This window comes from Olea europaea, unplaced genomic scaffold (assembly GCF_002742605.1).
Source record: "Olea europaea var. sylvestris unplaced genomic scaffold, O_europaea_v1 scaffold505, whole genome shotgun sequence".
NCBI classification, from domain to species: domain Eukaryota; kingdom Viridiplantae; phylum Streptophyta; class Magnoliopsida; order Lamiales; family Oleaceae; genus Olea; species Olea europaea.
This window is the reverse complement of record NW_019263365.1, coordinates 433587-444539: the sequence shown is the minus strand read 5'-3', so window position 1 is coordinate 444539 and position 10953 is coordinate 433587. Positions and strand designations below refer to the sequence as shown.

Genomic DNA, 10953 nt, shown 5'->3' with positions numbered 1-10953 from the left:
AATCCAAAGAAAGGTTTGTTGATTGACACGTTGTTTTATCGTCAATGTTTGATCACTACGCCAAGAGTACCGCTTACAAGTCAATATTTCTGTCTAAAGACTAGATATTGATGTTGTGCTTGGTATCTTGTGATGGGCCCTACCACTATTTGAGATTATTATTATTTGTATATTAAAGATATTCATGTGAGCTATTCATAATAAACGTTCTCTAATTCAGTTTCAGGTTCTGCTGCTAATATCTCTGCTAGCATCAATTCAATTCCAATGTTAAATGGCACAAATTTCAGGGCATGGTAAGAGAACGTTATGATTGTTCTCGGAGTCATGGACCTGGACCTTGCTTTACGGGTCGATCATCCTGATGCACTTACTGATAAGAGTACCTTTGATGACAAGAGGGAGATGGAAAATTGGGATCGATCAAACCGCATAAGGTTAATGGTCATGAAGCGTGCTATTCCAGAAGCATTCTGGGGCACTATGTCCGATAAGGTGATTATAGCTAAGGGTTTCCTTGAGAATCTTGAGAAGAGATTTGCCAAGAATGAAAATGCTGAAACAAGTACACTTTTGGCAAACCTTGTCTCAATGAGGTATAAAGGGAAAGAAAACATTCAGGAGTACATTATGGAAATGTCTCACATTGCTTCAAAACTAAAGGAACTCAAGTTGGATTTATCTGAAGACTTGTTGGTGCACTTGGTTCTGATATCCCTTCCGGTACATTTCAGTCAATTCAAAGTGAGCTACAACTGTCAAAAGGACTCATGGTCCCTTAATGAACTCATCTCACACTGTGTCCAGAAAGAGGAAAGACTGAAGCATGAGAAGACAGAAAGTGCTCATTTGGCCACCACCTCTAAGGACAAAAAGAACAAGAAAAGGAAGATTAATAAGGAAGCTGCGGGTACGACACTGCAAAAGAAACAGCATAAAGAACCAACTGAAGGTGGTTGTTTCTTTTGTGGAGCTGCAGGTCATAAGAAGAAGAATTGCACCAATTACCACGCATGGCGTGTAAAGAAATATATTCTTCTTCATTTGGTTTGTTCTGAGGTTAATTTAACTTCGGTACCTAGAAATACATGGTGGATAGATTCTGGTGTAACAACTCACATCAGTATGTCTATGCAAGGTTGCCTGAGTTACCGAAAATCAAGTGATGGTGAAAGATACATCTATGCTGGTGACGGCAATAAGGTGGAAGTAGAGGCAATAGAAAATTTTAGATTATTGTTAAAGACTGAATTTTATTTGGATCTTATTGAGACATTTATTGCACCGTTTTTTAGACGGAATTTGATTTCTATTCCTGTTTTGGACAAATTTGGTTATACTTGTCCATTTGGAAATGGAAATTTTGGTTTGTTTCATGATTCAAAATTGGTTGATTCCAGTTCTTTATCAGGTTACGATAATCTTTATTCAATTGATACAATTGCTTCTTTTAATGAATCCTTGCATGTAAGTACTTGATGTGTAAAGCGAAAAATTAACCGACGAGAATTCTGCCTCGTTGTGGCACAAAAGATTAGGTCACATCTCCAAAAGGAGAATTAAGAGACTTGTGCCTGACGAGATTCTCGACCCTCTTGACTTCACAAATTATGATTTGTGTGTCAACTGTATAAAGAGAAAATAAACCAATAAAAGGAGATTTCAAGCCAATAGGACTTCAGACGTCTTAGAACTTATACATACGGATATTTGTGGACCATTCCCTATGGGTTCTTGGAATGGTCAACAATATTTTATAACGTTCATACACGATTTTTCAAGATATGGCTACGTATATCTCATTCATGAAAAATCACAGTCACTGGATGTGTTCAAAAACTATAAAGTTGAAGTTGCGAACCAACTCGGCAAAAGGATTAAAAGCGTCAAAGCTGGCCGTAGGGGTGAATACTATGGAAGATAAAACGGTTCGGGTGAACAGCGTCCAGGACCATTTGCTAAATTCTTAGAGGAATGCAGTATCGTCTCACAGCACACTATGCCGGGTTCCCCCACTATGAATGGTGTTGTTGAGAGATGAAATAAAACGCTTAAGGACATGGTGAGGAGTATGATTAGTCATTCTACCTTACCAGAATCTCTCTGGGGTGAAGCATTAAAGACCGCAGCTTATATACTCAATAGAGTTCCAACTAAGGCCACTGATAAAACCCCATATGAGCTTTGGACGGGCAAGAAGCCTAGTTTGAAGCATATACATATTTGGGAGTGTCTAGCTAAGGCAAGGCACTATAAGCCAAATGAAAAGAAACTGGACGCAAGGACCATCAGTTGTTATTTTATTGGATATTCTGAAAGGTCCAGGGGTTACAAGTTTTATGATCCCACAATTAAGGCAATTTTCGAGACAGGAAATGCTCGGTTCTTTGAGAATGTTGAGTTTGCGGGGGAGAAAGGGTTACAGGCTTTGTCTTTTAGGAGGAATATGTTGAAATTCCTCCAATTGCCATTGACAATGATCAGGTTTCTATCCCTGATATTGTTCAAGAAGCAACTTTGGATCAAGACAATGTCATACCTCCGTCTCAAGATCAACAAATTGTTCCAGAAGAACAAACTCCACAGCCTCAAGAACCAATACCATTAAGAAGATCCACTAGAGAGAGGAGAAGTGCGGTTTTAAATGATTACATTGTATTTCTCCAAGAACATGAAGTTGACATTGGAATGGTGAAAGATGATCCGATCAACTTTTATCAAGCCATGGAAAGTTCTAACTCTCAAAAGTGGCTCGATGCCATGACTTAAGAGATAAAGTCCATGAAGGATAATGACGTATGGGACCTCGTTCCATTGCCTGAGGGTGCGAAACCCATTGGTTGCAAAGGATATTTAAGACCAAGAGGGATTCGAAAGGAGATGTAGAGAGGTATAAGGCTCGTCTTGTCGCAAAGGGCTTTTCAGAGAAAGAAGGCATCGATTATAAAGAGACTTTTCTCTAGTTTCTTTGAAAGACTCTTTCAGGACTATAATGGCATTGGTAGCGCATTTCTTTGAGCTACATCAGATGGATGTTAAGACAGCATTTCTCAATGGAAACATTGATGAAATAATTTATATGGTACAATCAGAAAACTTTGTATCAGACGATGTAAAGCAAATGGTTTGTAAATTAAAGAAATCCATCTATGAACTCAACAGGCGTCTCGTCAATGGTATTACAAGTTTCATCAAGTGATCATCTCATTTGGTTTTGAGATAAATTTGGTCGATGATTGTATATACCACAAGTTCAGTGGGAGCAAGTATATTTTTCTTGTTTTATATGTCGATGACATGTTACTTGCCAACAACGATATAGGCTTATTGCACGAAACCAAGAGATTTCTAGCAAAAAATTTTGAGATGAAAGATCTTGGTGACACCTCTTTTGTATTAGGAATTCAGATACATCGAGATCGTTCTCGGGGTATTCTTGGATTATCACAAGGTATTTAAAAGATATGGCATGCAAGATTGTAAACGATGTGACACTCCTGTGGCTAAAGGAGACAAGTTCAGCTTAAGTTATTGCCCTAAAAATGACTTGAAAATTAAAGAAATGTAGAATATTTCTTATTCCTCAGTTATAAGGAGTCTGATGTATGCTCAGGTTTGTATGCATCCGGATATAGCATACATTGTCGGGATGCTAGGGAGATATTTAAGTAACCCGGGAATGGATCATTGGAAAGCAGCCAAACGGGTCATGCGGTATTTACAGAGAACAAAAGACTACATGCTCACATATAGGAGATCGGATAAGTTGGAGATCGTTGGTTATTCTGATTCCGGTTTCGCGGGATGCCAAGATAGTAGGAGATCCACTTCAGGCTATATTTACCTGCTTACTGGAGGTGTTATTTCCTGGAAGAGTGCTAAGCAAACACTCATAGCTACTTCCACCATGACAGCGGAGTTTATAGCGTGTTATGAGGCATCAAATTATGGAATATGACTGCGTAATTTTGTTACTGGGCTGCGCATTGTGGACAGTATAGAAAGACTACTTAAGATATTTTGTGACAATAAATCAACAGTGTTGTATTCCAATAACAACAGGAGCTCGACAAAGTCAAAACATATAGAGATCAAGTTCCTGGCTGTTAAAGAAAGAGTTTAGAGTGAACATGTGTCAATAGAGCATATTGGGACAAACTCCATGGTTGCGAATCCGCTTACTAAGGGATTGATACCCAAGGTCTTTCATAAGCACACGGCTTATATGGGTGTAATGTCTCTTGAGGATATCTAGTTTCAGTGGGAGTTTGTATTTTTGCTGTTCATATTGGACACATGTACTGTTATTTTGAATAGCGTTTAAAGTTAAAGTTATTTTCAGTTATAAAGTTATTTGATTTATTATCTCTAAAATTGTTTAAAATGATCTCACTGAGGTATTAAGGTGGACCAGTTGGAAATAGGCATGTTACAGATCACATTACATGTAATTTTCATGCTACACATCCATACTTGATCCATGACATTCGGTTATATTGATATACGTGACCATTGATGGGTTTAGTTACGTGAAAGTAGCGAAAGCCGCTTTGATCCTATGTTGACATGATTGATGGACGGGATTGTTTGGGGATACATTCGGTAATGATAGCAAAATTTTAAGTACTCATAAGGTTATATTTAATACACAATTATAAGGTGACACATATAACTCAAGTGGGAGATTGTAAAGATTTTTTAATCAATAGATGGGCTTATATGTGTGAATAATTGTGTGTTAAATTAAAAGCTATTGAATTCGGTTGAGCCCAATTAAAGTGATCTAATAAGGCTGCGATTTTGGACTTTAATGTATCCAATTAAAGTGTGGGTTTACATATGTGTAGAGACCGGCCCAAGTTCTAATTCTATGATGGGTCGAATTAGGTCAAAGGGCGTCCCTATATAAATAGGTTATGGTCCCCAGATCACACGCACGGATTATTCATTCTCTACTGCATCTCGTCACAGAGAGGAAAAGGAAACTGCGTGTAGATTTGGAAGACTATACCGCGAAATTCATTATTGCATTAATCATGTCTGATTCAGGTACGCTTCCGCTTTAATTCTTGTATTTCTTGATGATTTAACATGAAAGATCCGATGATTTAAAGCATTAAATTAGCCAACATGTAATACTGGCAGTTCCCTCATTCAAAAAGAGTTTATCGCTTGTTGATGTTCACAGTTGCCAAAAATTCTTTTATACCCGTTATCTACCATTATCTCATCAAGCTCTAAACATGTTTGATGGAGAGTAAAAACTGAAATATGAATAAGAGCAGTAATTTGAAGAGGTTCGACTGTATGTTTGACTCCTTAATAGGCGTGTTTGATATGTTGAGTTGTATAGGATATATGATTAACATGAACGTGAAATAATTGTCTATTGTCGTATTTAACTCTTTTCGTTCCAGCTTGCCTTACACGTATAATTAATACACACCGTGCGGACTATAATATGTGTCAATTTTGACCAGTAATAAAAACTGACACAAGTGACAAGAGAAGGTGGAAATAACATCTGTAAGAATGTGTTACTAGTATGTTTCCTCTTGTAGTTAGATATAGATACATTCCAATTGAAAAAAAGGTTGAGATTTTATGTTCGGTGTCTGTTATCAAAGCACACTTCTCTTCGTCTTTTATTTTCTTAGACATTGAAGCCATTTTTCTCCATATATTCGAAAGATGCTTTACCTCCGTAAATTGGATATGAATAAACACGAATGAATTCAACATCATAGAAAAAGTTCAAAGGAATTTTGACATACACAAAAACAAATTAAAAAAAACACTAAATAATTTAATTGGTATATTAAATTATTTTTTCCGTTGTAGAAGCGCCAACGAAACAACAAAGGTCATATTTCAAGTTGATGACAGGCATTCATTTTTGTGCCTCAAGACAACTGGTATAGTGCAAAAGGCAAGCTCTCTCTCTCACTCTCTTTCTCACACACACACACATTGTTGCACATTCACACACGCCATTGGGAACATTTTTGTTTACAATCTTTTTTTTCCTGTTTTTGGGTATATGTTGAGAACTATCGAATGCGTTAAAGATACTCACTTCTGATAAAAACATGGTTGCAATGAGTGATTATGGTGAATTTCACAAGACAGTAAAACGACTTATACTCACAAGTACTTTGGGACCTAATGCACAGGTTAGAATCACGGATGATTCTGATCAAAGCTTGATTAATTACTGCACTATTAACACTGTTTTTGCTGATTTATCCAGAAACAACATCGTGTTTGTAGGGATACCATGATAATAAACATTTCTGAACAATTGCATGCTCATGTAGAAAAGGATCCTCTTCAACCTGTATTCCTTAGGAATATATTCGAGTGTGAGCTCTTTGGATTGGCACTGAAAGAAGCAAGTCATATCTACCTAAGGCCATAAAAAATCCTTGTAATTGGAGTGCAATTGATAATATTTAAAGCATTTTATCTGATATGCAGGCTCTTTGAAAGGATATTGAGTCAGTGTATGTTGAGGAACTTGGAATGACCTTATCAAAAGGAGAGATAACGAAGATACTAGTGCATGATCAAATGGAAGGTGCTATTGAGGTGGATTGGAGAGATATTTTTCCATACCTAAGGTGGATTCCCAACAAAAGCTTCAAAAATAAAATTCAGCAGATGAGTTTCCATAGGACAGCTTGATTAAGGTTCTCACTAATGAGCAGAGGAGACGAACTGATTGCGGCAAGGTACTCTTATCTCTTCATTGGAACGAAGATTTTTAGGCGTCTCATGATTCTATGTATAATTCACTTTTACTTTAAAACTATGTTTTTGAACTGAAGTGAGATGATTCAGGATTAAAATGTATATCAGGAACTCAATTGCTACATTGACTACTTGTTATCCAGTGCAAAAATGCTATCGGAGCAACAAATACTTATGCTGCTACAGGAAGCCATAATCGAAACTTTACTCACCACAGAATGGGCCATGTATGAACTTGCAAAAGTCCAAAGAAATAGGTGGATTGCTGAATAGCTAATAGTCACCCCACCCTGCTCCGCATTGCTATGTAAACATGTTAACTGAGGACCAAATGTTCTTCATGCTTAGATATTCTGTTCGGTTTAACAGATTTTGCTTGTTTTCGGATTCATTAATTCTTTGTAATTTAGATTCATTTTGACGTGTAATGTGAATTTCTTTCACTAAAGTGGATTAGTTGATAATCATCTACTGTCATCATGTTTTCTTAGTGGGAATTTTAAAACTGAGATGAGTTTGCTACTTGATTTCCCTTTTGTCGACTGATGAAATTGTGGAGAACATTGATATATTTTGTATTCAAAGAACCCAAATAAATTGAACCAACTGCATGCTTATTAACTACATTAATACAACAAAAATTTCGAAGAATGCTAAAATTGCAAAAGCTAACCTTGCTAATTTTCGTTCCCATTCGCTCCTATGAGCATAGTTCTTAAAGGACAGTGGAGTTGTGATGGTGGGAAAACCTGCGCCGTTAGAATCTGCTGGTAGCGTATGTAAAGGCAGCGAGGCACCGCTGGTTCGGGAAGAGAGCCGAGTTTACAGAGGCTGGTGTACGTGTGACTATGGGGTGGCGACGCGTGGGGAACGGAGCTAACTTCTTAGAGGCTGGCGTAATCATAACGAGGACGAGCGCTGTGGGGAGGAAAATCGTTGATTTTTTTTTCTCTCCACTATGACGTCTCTCAAATAGGACGATTCTAAAAACCAAAAAGACAGTGCCGAAGGTTGGGGAAGAGAGCCGAGTTCATAGGGACGACGTAGGTACAATGGTGAGACTGCTGTGGTGAGGAAAATCCTCGATTTTTACTCTCTACTACAATCTCTCTCAGGACAATTCTAGAAACCAAAAGACAAATTGGTATTGCTAATGCCTCCCCAACCAGTATACGAATGACTCAGCGACCAAAAATGAGCAGCTCAAAAAAATTTCTGGTGGTTTAGTGGAAAAATCTGGCTTCTGAGCCAACTAATTAGATTTGGCTTGTAGTCACCTCTTTTACATGTGGTAGCTTGTTGGCTGGAAAAATCTAGCTTCCAAGCCAGCTAATGAAGTGTGGCTTATGAACAGTACCATGGCAATTGCCTCTTTTAATTTTAGTTAGATTAGATGTGGTTGTGATGAAGGGTGGGAGATGGGGTAGGAATAAGTGAGGTTAATTAGGAAGACGAAATATTTTTTCATTTATTAGTATGTTTTAAATTGTTTTACGTAATACTCGTTTGTACTTTTAAAAAATTTGAAACTTGAATTGCAATTATTTCTCTTTTTTTTTTTCTATTTGTGCATTTGAAGAGGATAGTAAATTAGTTATGTTTCAATGCTTTAATAAAGAAAATAGAGCGTGTTGACCTTGTAAAATGGTCCCTTCACGTGGCCAACTGAGAGCTACTCAACACGTGTTCCTATGCACGGTACAAATAGTCAGAAGTATATGGCCAATCCCAACGAAGGTAGTAGCGAACACATACACTCCGACAATCAAGTTAGTCAATGGTGAGTATTCCGATGGTGACAATTTACTGTGATTTATAGAGGGAAAGTTGGAAAGGGCAGAGATGGATGCGAGACACGTGGACTCATCGGACGGTGCGAGGCATCTGTTCGTAGGCGTCCATCAATCGTTTCCTAGGTGGATGGGGCATTTAATTCTTCTGATTAAGAGTTGACACTTGACAGAAACTTCACATCCATCATTCCTAAAGATATGGACACAGATTTAATCAAAAGATTCATTGGTAAAAATGGTGAAAGAGAGGCACTCTCTACTTTTCCCACACGTACCACCTCGGTTTACATCACTTCGGACATCTACGCCTCGGTTAATCTAAACGCCTCAACTAATCACCTACCATGGCTAGCCTTGGCTCAAGTACGTCGAGGTGCTCTTTAGGGAAGTGACACAATGGTCCCCGCAAGTCCAGGGATAAATATTTATATAATGTATGGACTTTTAGATCACTCACGATTCAGGGTGGTTGTCCCTTTAAGAAAGTCGAGGTTGCTAAGGTGTCGTCCCATAACGCTCTGGGAGATAGTAGCTTTGAGAAAGCTGATGATTCAAAGGCATCGTCCCACAAGGGTACGAAGCTATGGGGATAGTAGCTTTGAGAAAAGTTAAGGATGCAAAGGTAGAGCTGAGGTTGCAGAGGCGTTGTCCCACAAGAGGACAAGGCTTTAGGGGATAGCAGCTTTGAGAAATCTGATGTTGCAGAGGTGGTGCCCCACAAGGGGACGAGGCTATGGAGGATAACAACTTTGAGAAAGCTAAGGTTGCAGAAGTGTTGTTCCACAATGGAACGAGGCTCTGGGGATAGCAGCTTTGAGAAAGCTGAGGTTGCAGAAGCGTTGTCCCACAATGGAGCAAAGCTCTGGGGATAGCAGCATTGAGAAAGCTGAAATTGTAAAGGCATTGTCCCACAAAGGGGGACGACTTTGGGTGTACGAATTAGCTAATGATTTGAAAGCTATTGCAGGTTTCCAGAAGAGACGGTTGGACTATCGCCTATTCCAAGAAAATGCTGCCATTCCTAATCATGGTGAGCAGCTATTGAGGCTCGAGGGGACGTGCTTTAGGGTATAGTGAGCGTCACCTTCAGATCGTGAGCATTGATCGTATTGACATTTGATTTCTATGGCTTGGATCTATATTGAGGTTAATAGCCCTAATGGATCATGGTTGCATCCAAAAGCAACGATTATCGAAGGCTTTCTATAAAAGGCATTTCCTCCATATTTCAAACCTTTCACTTTGGCTAATCTCGTAGTTTCTTGTTCACTCAAATCTCCGGTGACATTCCAGCATATTCTAAGTTTTCTAGTAATCTTCAAAGTTTTCTTCGGGTTTTTCCAGCGGTTTCCCGTTAAACCTCAATTCATTCTAAGTATACTCGAAGTATTGTATTTTTTTTCTATGAAAAATTGTGTCTAAGTTGATAGGAGTGTCAGGTAGTGATCTAGAGGAGATTAGGCTAGACGAACCTACTGTGCTTAGTTTGGTCGAAGTGCCTGTAGCCATAATAGGTGGGAAAAACATTTGGAAGCGACATGATAACCGCGTAGATACTTTGGTTCATTGGGGGTTTCTGATTAACCGTCAAGGATGACCACTGCAGACTTGATAAAAACTAAGGGCAGAATATAGGATCCCTAACAGTGTAAGCCTCATAGTCCTGAACCTTGATGAGCGAGCATGCTACCCAAAGCAGGGGTATGTGGCTATAAGTGAAGCCATTCTTAGGGTGGGTTTAAGGTTGCCCATTCATCCACTTTTTCATTTCGTCCTTAGATCTTATGGCTTACCCCCAGCTTAATTGAACCCAAACCCCTGGAGCCAAATGATGGGGTCATAGATGTTATGGAAAAAGGCTCTTAAGGATAGATATGTCCTTTTCCATCCCCAAACGAACCGCGGGGTGATAAGACGATGGAGTGGTATTACCTTACGTTGTGGGGGCCCAAACTCCATTTGTGCTCGATCTACCAAGGTCAATAAAGGATTGGAAGAACTCATAGTACTGGACCTCTGGAATGTAGGACACAATGGAGGAGGACCCCTTGGCGCCTCTGACGGTCCCCACAAAGTTCTCTAATTTTAGTGAGTACCTCACTTTTAATTTTCCATTGTCCGTGTCTGTTCGTCGCCTAATCGCTTCATTCATGCAAGTGCCTTCCCTCAGTGCGAGTTGGTGACAGAGGACTTTGACACTATTTGTATCATCTACCAGCTTCCATAGAAGAATAGATCCTACCACGAGCTTATAAGGAAGAATATTCACTTTGTGAACAACGGGATCATGTCTTCTCAGGGTAAACTGTCGAAGTGATTGCATAATTATTTAGTTACCTGTGAACTGAGCCTTTATGACTTCGCAAAGAAGAGGTTTTTGAAACCTGATTTCGCAACAATTCAAAGGTTG

At 38.9% G+C, this 10953-nt stretch overlaps 1 pseudogene; it reads left to right on the top strand.

Moving 5' to 3' along the window:
* The first annotated feature begins 327 nt into the window (after positions 1-327).
* On the top strand, positions 328-7080 carry LOC111388536 (annotated as a pseudogene).
* The last annotated feature ends 3873 nt before the right edge of the window (positions 7081-10953 follow it).